Below are 14523 nucleotides of genomic sequence, written 5' to 3'. Positions count from 1 at the left end.
TTTTCTAGCATGTTCTACGCTGCTTGTGGGAAAGGTAAGACACCAATGGCTCCAGGCTCATATTTCATCAGCTTGACAACAGCCAGCAAAATCCTGTCACTTTCCTAATCACTTCAGCAGAATCCCAGAGCAGACACTCACGAATGCAGAATGGGTCACATGTCTATAACTGAAAACTTCCTGTGACTTAGTTTGACCAGATATAAATCACATGCTCAGCTTAGGGCTGGGGTAGAACACATACTATCTAAAACAACAGGTTTGGGAGTTTAGCAAGGATGATTTCCCAAAAGATAATCTTGATGCAGTTCCTAGAGGTAGAAAAAATGGATGCTGGGCAGACAAATATTTTCAACATTTGGTAAGCCTGGGTGAGGCATAATGGTTATGTGTAGAAGCAAGAACAACCGTTTCCATGTCAACTGCTGTCCCCATGGTGAGAAAGACACTGACCCATTGCATCATCTGTGGACAAAGGGTGGCCTTTGCAGACAGCTCTGCGCCTTGACTTTGGTGCCAGCATTGCAGAGCTGCAGTTCCAAGGCCCTCGCAAACAGAGACTGATCCCATCAGAATGAAGAGAAGTTGATGGCATCTGTTGAGCTTCATAGAGAAGGGCTTTGCATGTGAGTGAGCCTGGTTTACATAACCAAATGGGGGGACATCTGGAAACAGCTGCTAGCCAGTTAGGAAGAAGGTGAACACACATTGTCCTGGTGTGATTAGTCTGTCTCAGGAATAGACTTCTCATGGGGCCCTAAAGAAGACAGTAACTTCTTACCCCATCCCACCTCCATGCCTGGCTTTCTCTTGTTCATGACTTTCCATCCTCTGTAAACTAGAGCTGATCCTGGCCAAGATTACCACTGTCTATGACTATGGAGAAATGTGCAAGGTGAAGTTTTTCTTGGCCAGTGTGCTCTTTAAGAGAAAAAATTACGATGACTGAAAGACAAGTCTTACTATGCAGACATCTTTTGTCTACATAGACACGAAAGTGTCTACATGGAAGACTTATGGGTTTTTCTGCTAGAGAACTGGACTGAGTGGTCCTAATGGATGTTGCTGATGTTTTACAATAATCCATTAATAGTGATTGGTGGGCAGAACAAGAACCACTAAATTTTAGGATAACAAAGCAAGAAATGACCCTAGCAATCATTACAACTCTGTAAGATTTATGAGTTCATCAGCTGAATCTGTCTTGTTCAGTGCTATATTCCCAGTGCCCAGCACTCTGGCATTCTGGCACTCCATCTAGCACTCTGGGAATTCCACCACACCTCTTTACTACGTTCATAGCAGACATCACTAATCAATCACCATGCTTTTTCCCACTGATAGGGGGTATGTCCGCAGAATCATTTCTCAACATGGAATTCCAAGAATCTAATGCCAGTCAATCAATAGTGACACATAAACCAAAACTGATTTTTCATTCCTGATTAATGGCTTCTCAAAAGTCTGTAGGGTCTTAAGGACAGACAATTTTTTTTTTCAACCATGTAGCTTCCATTTGGGAGAAGCCAGAAACATAAGCAGTTTTCTTGATCATATTGAATGTTGGCTTCTTCAGGCTTTAAAGTTTGTACAGAACGAGTTCATTTTATACCTGTAGCATCACTTCTCAGAAGAAATTCAAAAATCAGATGTTGTATGGCATAAATTAAATTGTAGAAGCTGTATATGCTTTCCCTTGAATATTAACTCCTTAGTAAACTGTAGGATAATAATTAACATGTGTAAACCAGTCTATTTCAGAGAAAGGTTAGAGATTTAGGTGCTAAAGAACATCCCCAGGAGTCCTTTTCTCTCCTTTGGTGCTGGCCATTTAGTATTTCAAGTGGTGGAGAAATGGCACTCAGAAAGAAGTGCTCACTCAGGGAGTACACTCCCTCCCTTTGAGATTTCAGCCTAAGTGGCATTAGGAAGTAGTCAGTCATGGACAATGTGGGCTCCTGCAAATAACTCTACAAGTTAAATTGACTTTGTATGTAACAGGAACATACCACTGGAAGACATTTATTCAAATAACCCATTGTGCATGGTCGTGGATGCAGCCACAAAGATCTTTAGCAGGCTTGTCAAATTACTGTAGTAACAGGAGTAAGAAAGGGATTGGATAACTTATATAATTGAAGCTGCCAGATGATCAAAAACTCTTTTGTTGAATTGGACTAATAGGTTCCTGATCAGCATTAGTCCTAGTGAACAAGCACTACTACTACATATACTAGCAATAAGATAGTGCTTCTAATATCTGACCATTAAATTCAAAAGAAGAGAAAGGAAAGAGCCATTTCAAGGCAGGTTGACTTAAAGGCTATTATGCAAATTCCACAGACATATAAATAAAACCTACTAATCCAGAGGCTCTCTAAGCATCATTGGGCTTTAAGGGACAATCAGTCATTCCCTACTAGAAAGAGGCAAAAACACCTAATGTCAGTCTTTGTTCTTGGGCGTTTTTAGAATGATCTGGTGATTGAGCATCAGTCAGCAGCAGGGCTCAGTAGCAAGTTTCTGACTTGAATCAGTGGTTGGGCTTTGTGCATTTCTAACCATCAGACAGAACTCACCTTTACATCTGTATTAGCAACTGATGCAATTGTGTTTATGCTAGAAAGGAGCAATTTGAGTAGATTTCAAGACTTTAAGAGAAAATTAGCCTCTGAACTCAGCCTCTTTAGAATGAGTGGTCCTACCCAGCTTATGAAGAATGGATGTCGGTGGGGTAATCATGAAAGAGTGGTTTATAACTTGGTTTTGGTGTCAGATGAGAGCATATTCCAGTTCTCCTATTTAATAGCTGTCTGGCATTGAATACATTATTTAAGTTGATTGATTCTTAGCCTTTTCTATTTATAATTAGGAGCACAGCATCATCTCTTGGTTCTTTATTAAAATGGAAATGATAGTAGCATTCTTATAAAGACTAAATATAAAAAATAGCATTTAAGGTACTTAGTTATATGGAACATCTATGAAGTTACACTATGTTCTGGGACATAAAACAAGTCTTAATACATTTAAAAGGATACCAATGATACAATATGTTTTCTGACCAAAACAGAATTAAATTGGAGATCAATAACACAAAGATATCTATAAAATCCCCCAAATATTTGAAAACTGTATAAAACACAGCTTAATAATCCTTGGATTAAAGAGGACATCAGAAAGAAATGAAGGAAGTATTTTGAACTGAATGAAAATGAAAATAAGGAATGAATTTATGAGATGCTGCTAAAGCAGTATTTAGGAGAAAATTTATAGCACTAAGTGCCTATACTAGAAAATAAAAACAACAATGAGACACCATCTCACACCAGTCAGAATGGCAATTACTAAAAAGTCAAAAAATAACAGATGCAGGTGAGGTTGTGAAGAAAAAGAAACACCTATACACTTTTGGTGGGAGTGTAGATTAGTGCAACCATTGTGGAAAGCAGTATGACAATTCTTTAAAGAGCTAAAAACAGAACTATCATTCTACCCAGCAATCCCATTACTGGGTATATACCCAGAGGAATACAAATCATTCTACCATAAAGACACATGCATGTGTATGTTCATTGCAGCACTATTCACAATAGCAAAGACATGGAATCAACCTAAATGTCCATCAATGGTAGACTGGATACAGAAAATGTGATACATATACAACATGGAATACTATGCAGCCATAAAAAAGAACGAGATCATGTCTTTTGTAGGAACGTAGATGGAGTTAACGGCTATTATCCTCAGCAAACTAACACAGGAAAGGAACAGAAAGCCAAATACTGCAAAGTGGGAGCTAAATGATGAGAACTTATGAACACAAAGAAAGAAATAATAGACACTGGGGTCTACTTGAGGGTGCAGGGTGGGAGGAGGTAGAGGAACAGAAAAGATAACTATTGGGTACTGGGCTTAATTTCTGGGTGATGAAATGATTTGTACAACAAACCCCCATGCCATGAGTTTACCTATGTAACAAACCTTCACATGTGCCCCCAAACCTAAAACAAAAGTTAAAAAAAAAAAAAAGAAAATAAGAAAGTTCTCAGATTAATGACCTGAGAGTCCACTTGAAAAAAAAAAAGAACAAACAAAAAAAAGAGTATGTTAAGCCCAAAGAAGCAGAAAAAAGGACACAATAAAAATCAGTGAACATGTCAATGAAATAGAAAAACAATACAGGAAAATCATTGAAATAAAAAACTAGTTCTTTGAGATCAATAAAATTGATAAACCACTAAACTGAGTAGGAACAAGAAGACATTAATTATAAAAGATCAGAAATGAGAAAAGTGACAGAATTACAGATTCTACAGATATTAAAAGAATAATAAGAGAATATTTTGAATACTATGCCTGTAAAATAAATGATATATTCTTATAAATTTGACAAAAAATGAAATGGACAAATTTATTGAAAGATACAATCTATCAAAGATAACTCAATGATAAATAGCCTGAATTTGTAGTTAACAACCTTCCCACAAAAATGCACAAAACAAACAAACAAAAACCCCACCAAATTCCAGGCACAGATAACTTCCTTGGAATCCTATCAAAAATATAATAAATAATACACAAACTCTTCCAGGAAGATGAAAAGAATACTTACCAACTTATTCTATGAGCCTACCATTAAAAATGATATTATAGGAAAATTATAGACCAATATTCTTGAAGATCATAGAGCAAAAAATCTTAACTAAAACAGTAAATCAAATTTCAATGAGTATAAAAGGGATAATATATTATTGATACGGCTCTGATGAGTGGAGAATACCAGGTTCTTCATCTCTAGTGGAATTAGAAAAAAATGACACGGACACATGTTGAGTAGTTTTAAGGAGCAAGGAGTTTAATAGGCAAGAAAGCAGGCGGAAGAAGGAAACTAGCTCCCCTGTACAGAGACAGAGGGAGGGGGGCGCCAAAGCTGAGAGAGAGAACTCCACTTTCAGGTAGTATCAGCCAGCTACATTCCATGGCGGGAGGAGGCAGTGTTTGATTTGCATAGGGCTCAGGGGATTGGTTAGACCAGGCATGTCATTCATGTAGCCCTCGGAAAAAACTGGCCCCCCCACCCTAGTCTTTTAATATGCAAATGCAGGGCACCATGATGTTCCATACATACGAGGATGTGTGGGGGTGGCCATGCTGCTAGGCACATATGGGGGCAAGGGCAAGAAGACAAAGGTGGAAATAGCCATGTTGGGTAGATTGGCATTTGCATATCAAAAGTTGCCTGCCTGGGTCTAAGAGCCAGGACTTTCATGCTAGACAAGAGCTGTGAAAATCTTCCAAGGACTCTGCTTTTCCTTTCTAACTGCCTAAAATAATTTCTTAATAATTCGTACCTCATTATGACCAAGTAAATTACATTATTCTGGATTTTATCCAAGATATGCAAAATTGGTTTAACATTTGAAAAATCAGTCAATGTAATTCACCATATTAACAGACGAAAAAATAAATACACACACACACACACACACACACAAAACCACCAAAAATGTAGAAAAACACTTAACAAAAAATAATGTATATTTATGAAAGAAAAAAATTTCTTAGCAAACCAGAAATTTGCTCAGGAAATCTGCTCAGGAAAATTCCTCAACTTGATAAAAGGCCCATAAAACACCTATTTTGTATGCAACAATAATAAAGTTAAGTGAAAGTTTGAATGCTTTCCCCTCTATAACCAGAAACAAGAAAAAGATGTCCATTCTTGCTAGCTCTATTCAAATTGTACTGATGTTTTAGCTAATAAAATAATAAGAAGAAATAAACAGTATATAGAATAGAAAGGAAAAAGAAAGCTGTCTTTACTCTCAGGTGATATAATCATCTACATAGAAAATCCTCTAAACCTACCAAAAAGTTACTAGAAGTTGTAAATACAAACATGGTTTCAGGATGGAAAATCAATATAAAATATTACATTTATATATCATGGCAGTAAACTAAAATTAAGAAACTATGTCACTTATAGTAGAACAAAAAATATGAAATAGGAATTATATTTGCCAAAATATGTGTAAGATGTACACTGAAAACTGCAAAACACTGTTAAAAGAAATTAAACACCTATAAATGGAAATATATACAATGATCATGGATCAATGAAGATGATGCAATATTATTAAGATGTCAATTCTCCCCCAATTAATCAACAGTTTTAGTGCAATCCCAATAAACATCCTTGCAGAGTTTACTGTACAAATTTACAAGCTAGTTATAAAATCTATATCAAAATGCAAAAGACCTAGGATAGCTAAAATAACTGTAAAAAAACAAAGTTGGAGGGTTAACACTATCTGATTTGAAAACGTATAAATATACAGTGATCTAGTCAATGTGATGTTAGTGTCAAGACAGATAAATCAAACAGAAAAGAGTCCAAAAATAGACTCAACAGGCATATGGGCAACTGATTTTTGGTAAAGGTGCAAAGGCAATTCAGTGAATAAATGATAGTCTTTTTAACAAATCATGGTGGAACAGTTGAGCATCTGTATGGAAAAAACAAAGACAGAACTTCATCCATCTCTTGAACCATATACAAAAGTTCACTCAAAATGAGTCATAGGCCTAAATGAAAAACCTAAAACTGTGAAACTCCTAGAGGAAAACATAGGAAGAAATTTTTGTGACCCTAGATTGGGCCAAGATTTTTTTAGGTGCAACACCAGAAGCACAATTCATGAAAGAAAAAGTTGATTCATTGTATTACATCGAAATTAAAGACTTTTGCTCTTTGAATTACATGGTTAAACAAGCCACAGAATGAGAAAAAATATTTGTAAATTACATATCTGACAAATAATTGTATTCAGAATATATACAGAACTCTCAAACCCAGTAATAAAAAAAAAACAACTCAACAAAATAAAGAAATCTTTTGCATTTATAAAAAAGTATATAAAAGGATTGAACTGACACTTTACCAAAAAATATACATGGATGACAAATAAACACAACACAAAAATGTTCAACATCATTAAGTAAATGCAAATAAGACAATAAGATACCACTCTACCCGTTAGAATGACTGCACTTAAAAAGACTGATCATAGTAAGTATTGCCAAAGACAGAAAGCAACTGAAGTTCTCATACACTGCTGGTCAAATGGCCCAAGTACATTGGAAAATCTGTTTGGCAGTTTCTTAAATAGTTAAACATATGCCTACCCCATGTCCCAGCCATTGTACTCCTAGGTATTTACACAAGAGATATGAAAGCATAGGTCCATACAAAGACTTGTGCATGGGCCAGGTGCGGTGGCTCACACCTGTAACCCCAGCACGTTGGAAGGCCGAGGTGGGTGGATCACCTGAGATCAGAAGTTTGAGACCAGCCTGGCCAACATGACGAAATCCCACCTCTACTGAAAAAAGAAAAAATAAAAAAATTAGCTGGGCATGGTGGCGTGTGCCTGTAGTCCTAGCTACTTGGGAGGCTGAGGCAGGAGAATCGCGTGGACCCAGGAAGTGGAGGTTGCAGTGAGCCAAGATCGCGCCACTGCACTCTAGCCTGGGCGACAGATTGAGACTCTGTCTCAAACAACAACAACCAAAAACAACCAAACAAACAAACATACAAAAACTCCACAAAAACCTTGTGCATGAATGTGTATAGCAGATTTATTTGTAATAGTCCAAACCTGGAAGCAACCCAAATTTTCATCATCAGATGAAAAAAATAAAGAAAATTGTGTTTTACATTGAAATGCTACTCAACAAAAAAGCAATGAACTACCAATATACACAGCAACATGGATGAATCTCAAAATCATTACACTGACTGAAAAAGAAAGAGAAAAACGGGATTTATTGTATGACTTCATTTATTTGAAATTCTACAAAATGGAAACTAATCTATATTAATAGCAGATCAGTGATTGTCTGGGAATAGCAGGAGATAGGATGGAGTGGACAGAGGGATTATAAAGGACAAGCAGACTCTTGGTGGGAATGGGTATGTTCATAATGATGCTTGTCATAATAGTTGCATAAGTGTATACATAAGTCAAAGTTTATCAGATTGTACACTTTGAACATGTAGTTTGTTACATGTTGACCATATCTCAATAATGATGTTTTGATTTTTTTAAAACGTGTTCAGCACATGGTAATTGCTTTCTTTTGCTTCCAGTTCTCTGACTGGCTTTGTTTTGTATCTTTCCTGATGAATCTCCAAAGCATGGATAGCTCTGACTTCACAGGCCAAATGGATTTAATGTCTCCAATCAAACTCTGATCCACTAATAGTGGCTGCCTATACCACTGCATTGAGCAGTGTAGACAGAATAATGGCCCCCAAAGATGACCATATCCTAAACCCTGGAGGACAAAAGGGACTCTACAGATGTGATTAAAGTTAGGGATCTGGAGATGGGTAGGCAATACTGGATTATTCAGTAGTCCTTAAAAGCAAAGAACACTTTCTGGCTGTGGTTAGAGAGAGAAAGCAGTGTGGGAAGGGTGTGGCAAGCTGTTGCTGGCTCTGAGACTTAAGGGGCTATGTGCATGGACCAAACAGAGGCCTCTGGAAGCTAAAAAGAAAAAAAAAAGGCAAGGAAAATAGATTCTTTTTGGAAGTTCTAGAAAGAAAGGCAACCCTGCTTGATTTTAGCCCAGTGAAACCTGTATTGGACTTCAGGCCTATAAATCTGTAAGATAATAAATCTGTGTTATTATAATCCACCAAGTTTGTGGTAATTTGTTATAGCAGCAATAGAAAATTAATCCAAGTAGCAAAGAATATCGTCATTGGTTAATTATGTCTACCACTAATACCACAGGGGAAAGAAGCATGTGTGCTGCCTGTCTGCCATCTTGGTTCTCTGTTGAAGGTATACTGGCAGTGGCAGCTATGGAGGCACCTTCATTTATGGTGTCTACTGTGTGCCAGCCTCTACATGAGGTTCTTTGCATATGTTCCTTCAGTCATCTTTACACCAGTCCTTTCATGAAGTAAGTACGACTTCCTCCTTTGAGAGATGAGGATCAGAGAATTGAGACCTTACCTAAGTCCTTAATTTCAAATGCTGTTTTTTATTCCTCCTTGCTTGCAAACAAAGCAGGAAACCTCAATAGAATATAGGTGAACTAGGTTTCAAGTGTTGATGGAAAACAAGAACAAACACAGATGAAGAGCCTTTGTCTTGTAACAATACTTGTGGCCCTGGGAGTGGTGCACCTAGTGTTATTAGCACAGCTGGAGATCCTAGAAGTATCTTGGGAGTGGGGAAGGAACAATACATTTCTAATATTTGGTAATTATCATGAATCTGCTTGTTTACATTTAAAATTCAGCACAGAGGAATACCACTTATTTTCTCTCTCAGCACGGTATGTGTGACGCATCCAGCCAGCTGCCGCATTGGGCTCCCGGCCCCTCTGGGAGTGGGGACTTGTTTATGCCCCTGCTGAAGAGGTTGCACTGCCTGCATCCTTCCTGCCTGTTCACTGTCTTCCAAGATTGCTCCAGGCAGCCATGCTGCGGACAGCACTACTAAGTCTTTTTCTTGGAGTGAAATTGCAACATCATGTGTTGGGGCAAGTGAGGGAGCAAGACCCCAGATAACCTTCAAAACAGAGCTGTGGAACCAGGCCAGGCCACTGTCATTTGCCATTGCACAATTTTTCTTTCAAAAAAAAAGTTAGCGAGTTGGGGAAGCGTAGGGAAAGGTTGAGGGCCTGGGTTCAGCACTGAATAATTCCATGACTTCGGCTTTCTGAGCCTTAATTTTTTTCACTTATAATGTGAGAGTAATAACAGCACCTCACATGGATACAACAGTGGCTACCATTTACTAAGCATATACTATGTGTCAGGCACTGAGCTAAAAAGTTCCCATGCAAATCTCATCCCAATATTCTTATGAAAGACAGACCGTTGCCCCTAGAGATGAGAATACAGAGGCTCAAAGAGAATTAGTTACTTGCCCAAATTCACACAGTAGTAAAGGAAACTAAGCAAGACGCTTGACTCTAGTACTCAGAGAACTTTACTGCCATGGTAAAGGACTTAGCATAGCACCTTGCACATAGTATATGTTCAGTAGGTTTTAGCTAGAGATACATTGGCTTTAGTGTTAGTATTCAGTATTAGTTTGGCTCTCAGGTCCCCTTAACCTCACTCCTTTTATTACTTGTTTACAGTAAAACAAAACACAGGTATAGAAACCCTTGCAAAAACTGCTGTCTGGCTCAATGAGTTGTTATATGACACACACCATTTTAGCCACCACCAGGTCAAGAAATAGAACTTTCCAAGCCATCCCAAAGCCCACCATGGCCCCCATCAAATCATAGCCATCAACCAAAAGTAACCACAGTCTTGACTTTTGTGGGAATAACTTTGTCGGACTTCCCTTTCATTTCATCACCCAGTGTGACCTAGACACTATAGTTTATTTTTTGGTATATGTCTTGTATGTCTTTTAATTTACAGACATCCATCCCCACCTCAACCCCTCCCCCAGTTCATTCTTTGTTTCTTTCTCTCTCTTTCTTTCTTTCATTCCTTCTTTCTTTCTTCCTTTCTTTTTTGAGACACAATCTCGCTCTGTCACCCAGGCCAGAGTGCAGTGACATGATTTCAGCTCACTGCAACCTCCGCCTCCCTGGTTCAAGCAATTCTTGTGCCTCAGCCACCCAAGTAGCTGGGATTACAGATGTGCCCCACCACACCAAGCTAATTTTTGTATTTTTAGTAGAGACAGGGTTTCACCAAGTTGGCCAGGCTGGTCTCAAATGCCTGACCTCAAGTGATCCACCTGCCTCAGCCTCCCAATCTGCTGGTATTACACACATGAGCCACCCCACCCAGCCAGTTCTTTCTTTTTCTTACAATTTACCTGGCTTGCTTTCTGGGATTTTCTCACTCTTCCTCCCCACCCCTCTACTTGTAACTGGACTTCTTTTTCTTCATCTCTGTTGTCTGTATCCTGCTCAGTTTTTATTCTACTCCCAGCAGTTTTTCCTTGTGTGAGCCCACGTCCTAGAAGGGACACCAAGGTGTCAGTTTTGGGAGTTCATAGGGGCTAAATTGCTCCAGATCCTCCACCTTTTTCTCAGATCCCTTATGCTCCCCAGCTGATGGCTCAGGCAAAATGCCTCCTAGTTTTAGCTGCCACTCTTAAATTGCTTCATGCATTCTGCAGTACGTTCTTGCTCCTGTTTTGATTTCTCCTGTTATCAGGTCTACCAGATACCCATTGCTTCCCTTCCGTCTGCATGCACAGACACCAACACTGTGTCAGTATTGGGGAAGTTGCTGCTTTATCCCCACAGTCTGTATCTGGGATTCATGGAAATATCTTGCCATTTTTTTTTAAATTTTATTATGTATTTTCTTTGTTTTTATGTGGATATCAGGTAAACTGAAATAGGATACTACCAACGCTCTCATCTACCAAAGTCTTCTAGAACTTTTGATTCTTCTTTGATCACAGGATCCTGTTCAGATCTTGCTTCTCCTTGTGCATGGAAGACCACCAAAGTTACCCTACAAGGACCTGCCTCATGATCCACTAAACTCTGCTATCAGTGATGATGGAAACATTGTGTTCTAGCGAGAGAGGTTCATATTCTGTCACAACAGATTTTCAACTTAATTTAGCCATGAAAGAAGCTACCAGGCAGAGAAGAGATCAAAGATCCTGTAGTAGGAGGCAGCTGGACTGGAAATTTAAGATCCCTTCCATCTCTAGTATCTTGGGGTCTCTGACAGTTTAGGAAGGACCCACCAAACATCCTCAGCTTCCTCTAATTAATCTTATCCTGAGAAAATAGTACAAGTCTCTGGGGATTAGGCCTCTAAGCCTTTGAATATGAGATTTCCAAAGGTCACCAGAACAAGACTGGAATCTTCTACTCCCATTTTCATCATCATAGGTATGTAAGTGGTTTTATAAGAGAAGTTCCCATTTTTACTTAACTGAATTAGACACTATCCAAAGAAGTTAGCATTGCTCCTGCTTTTCATGAACTCATGGTCTGAGTCAACAGTATAAATTGCTGGTTTTTATATTTACCTCATACTCTTAAGGATCCATGAAATAATATTTGGCACAAGGAGGAAAATTCTTATATGATCATCAGCATTAATGGCTTGTCAATGAATCTTCCCATTTATAGAAAAATAAAACTTAAGTACAACAAAGAGTTTTAGGATTTTGCTGAACACCTCTCACCAGTTATATTTTGCAAAAATATTCAAAACTTTTTAGAATTCTGATTTTGGAGGAGGAAGAAAGGAGAAGATGTTAGCCTCTCTCTCTCTCGGCCCTTCCCTTTCCATCCTTTTCCAGAAGAAAAGAATAATCTGATGGATCTCATCTGAGGATGCCAATTAGGTCCCTATAATGTGTCCCAGAGTCACTGTGTATGTCATGTTTTGTTCTGGTTGATAAAAGACATGTTTTAGAGGCCTAGAACATTCTTTTAGACCCCTTTCTATTTTGTTCTATCAATACTTTTTCAACCACATCCTGAGGACCCAAAAGATCTGAAGGACATCTCAGGGATCCTAAAAAATATTCTTCAAATTTCATTTTTAAATACATATAAACCACTTTAAAACCTGCAATAAACAAACATACCTTCAAATGTGCCATATATCAATTTTATTGCTTTGAGTCTAACATGTACATTAATGTATCTCACACTTTTGTGTGAAAGTATATATAAATCTTGGAATAAATCTTCTGCTATCTTTTTATTAAAGAATTTCCTGACATTACAAGATAAACTGCTTTTAAAACCATATTATTATTACAACTAATCTGTTTGAGTCAGATGTTCTTAATACTGGATGTATTAGATATGTTTTGGTTGAACAAGATAGAAATCCAAATCAAACTGACCTAAAAGACAAAAGGGATATTACTGGTTTGTGTAACAGAAAAGTCTAGGGGTAACACTGGGTTAAGTTTCAGCTAGATCCAGACACTTCGGTGGTGTCCTGTGCAGTCCTGAGCCTCTGCTCATCTGGGTAGTGCTTTCATCTTGGCTGGCTTCTTCCTTTATATAGTGTTGAGATGACCCCCAGCAACTCCAGACTGATGCCCTTCCAGCTTCAAGGCAGCAGGAAGAGCTTCTGTTTCCTGGTACTCCTGAACCCCGCCTCCCAGACCCACCTCTCTACCTGGGAGTGGGACCAACTACTCCAGAATGACATGACCAGAATTGGGGGTGGGGAGAGGCGTGGAAAGTAGACAACAGAGACTAGGTCCAGAACAGCAGTCCACTCTACTGGGCAGGCTAAACAAATTACAGGAGCACACCGGACCCCAAGACTGCACTGTCCCCATTTGATATCAGTCTTTGATTTCAAACACCTGAGTTCCCCAGAATGGCCTCATTGTTCTTATGTATTGATGGTATAGTAGGTAAACATTATGCATTTGAATCTAAAAATAAAGTTAAGATATGAAATAGCTTTTTATCCATTTAAATACTTGGAGGTTCTACACAAGATCTGTCAAAAAAAAAAAAAAGAAAAGGGTGGGTTTGGTACCTTTAAAAAGTTGAAACTTATTGCTGTACATGCATTTACATCCAAGGTAAGTTCAGTCACTACAAAGGCTTCTTGGCCACACAAGCTTATGGTGGTAACTGTCTCTTTTTTGTGTGTTTTACTCATTTGGCTGTTGGTCTAAGTGGCTGTGAGGCAAAGGGGAAGCTTACAATCAGAAGTTCAAGTCCAGGCTTTACTCCTTACTGTCCTTCTGACTTTCCTTATCTATAAAATGGGAACAGTGATGGCTGTTCCCGTATCATAGACGATAATTAAGCCAGAAGGTTTTGAGGGAAAGTTCTTTAGAATCGGTAAATGCTTTTTACTGCAATCAGTAAAAATCTTGCTTACTCTTGCTCCTATACCTTTTCCATGAGAACAGGCCTAGGCCAATCGGCTGGAGGATGAAACACATAGAACAAAAGCCATGTTGATCAGGCAGTCATGCCAACTGAGGTCATCCTAGACCAACGAATAGTCAGTCAACTCCCAGACATAAGAGCCTAAACCAGAAGAATTGCCCAGCTGAACCCAGCCTAAACTTCCAACTTCCAGATTTGTAAGCTAAATAAATGCTCACCATTTTAATTCCCTAAGTTTTTCCTTTGTTTTTTTTTGTTTGTTTGTTTGTTTTTTGTTTTTTTGCTTTTGTTTTTTGGCATCCTGTTGTGGTCATCAATAACTATTTCACTGCCAGATAAGGAGACCAAGAATTTTGTGTTACATCTTATCCATCACTGTGTCTTACAAACAAAAGTTAATAAATATTTACTAATGGAAGTATGTTAAAGACTCTCAGCTTTTATAAGGTGTCAAATTCTGAAGTTCTTCAATTTTTCCAACCCTCTAAAGTGATATGAGAGAAGTGGAATTCCAATATTATTTAAAGCTTTCTAACATTCAGGTACTCTATGAGGTAGTTTTTTTGCAGTACTTCATTTAATCCCCACAGTATCCTTGAGAGGCATGTATGAATTTTCCCATTTTAAAGATGAAGA

General features: G+C 38.3%; 1 long non-coding RNA gene across 1 annotated transcript; it reads left to right on the top strand.

The window, feature by feature from the left end:
- Positions 1 to 501: 501 nt before the first annotated feature.
- Positions 502 to 14146, top strand: LOC117064564. Its single transcript, XR_004429532.1, has 3 exons — positions 502 to 626; positions 11460 to 11901; positions 13908 to 14146. It is a non-coding gene; the product is annotated as an uncharacterized LOC117064564 (long non-coding RNA).
- The last annotated feature ends 377 nt before the right edge of the window (positions 14147 to 14523 follow it).

This window comes from Trachypithecus francoisi, unplaced genomic scaffold (genome assembly GCF_009764315.1).
Source record: "Trachypithecus francoisi isolate TF-2019V2 unplaced genomic scaffold, Tfra_2.0 Lachesis_group2, whole genome shotgun sequence".
Taxonomy (NCBI): Eukaryota; Metazoa; Chordata; class Mammalia; order Primates; family Cercopithecidae; genus Trachypithecus; species Trachypithecus francoisi.
The sequence above is the reverse complement of the archived record's forward strand: the minus strand, read 5'-3'. Positions and strand labels throughout refer to the sequence as shown.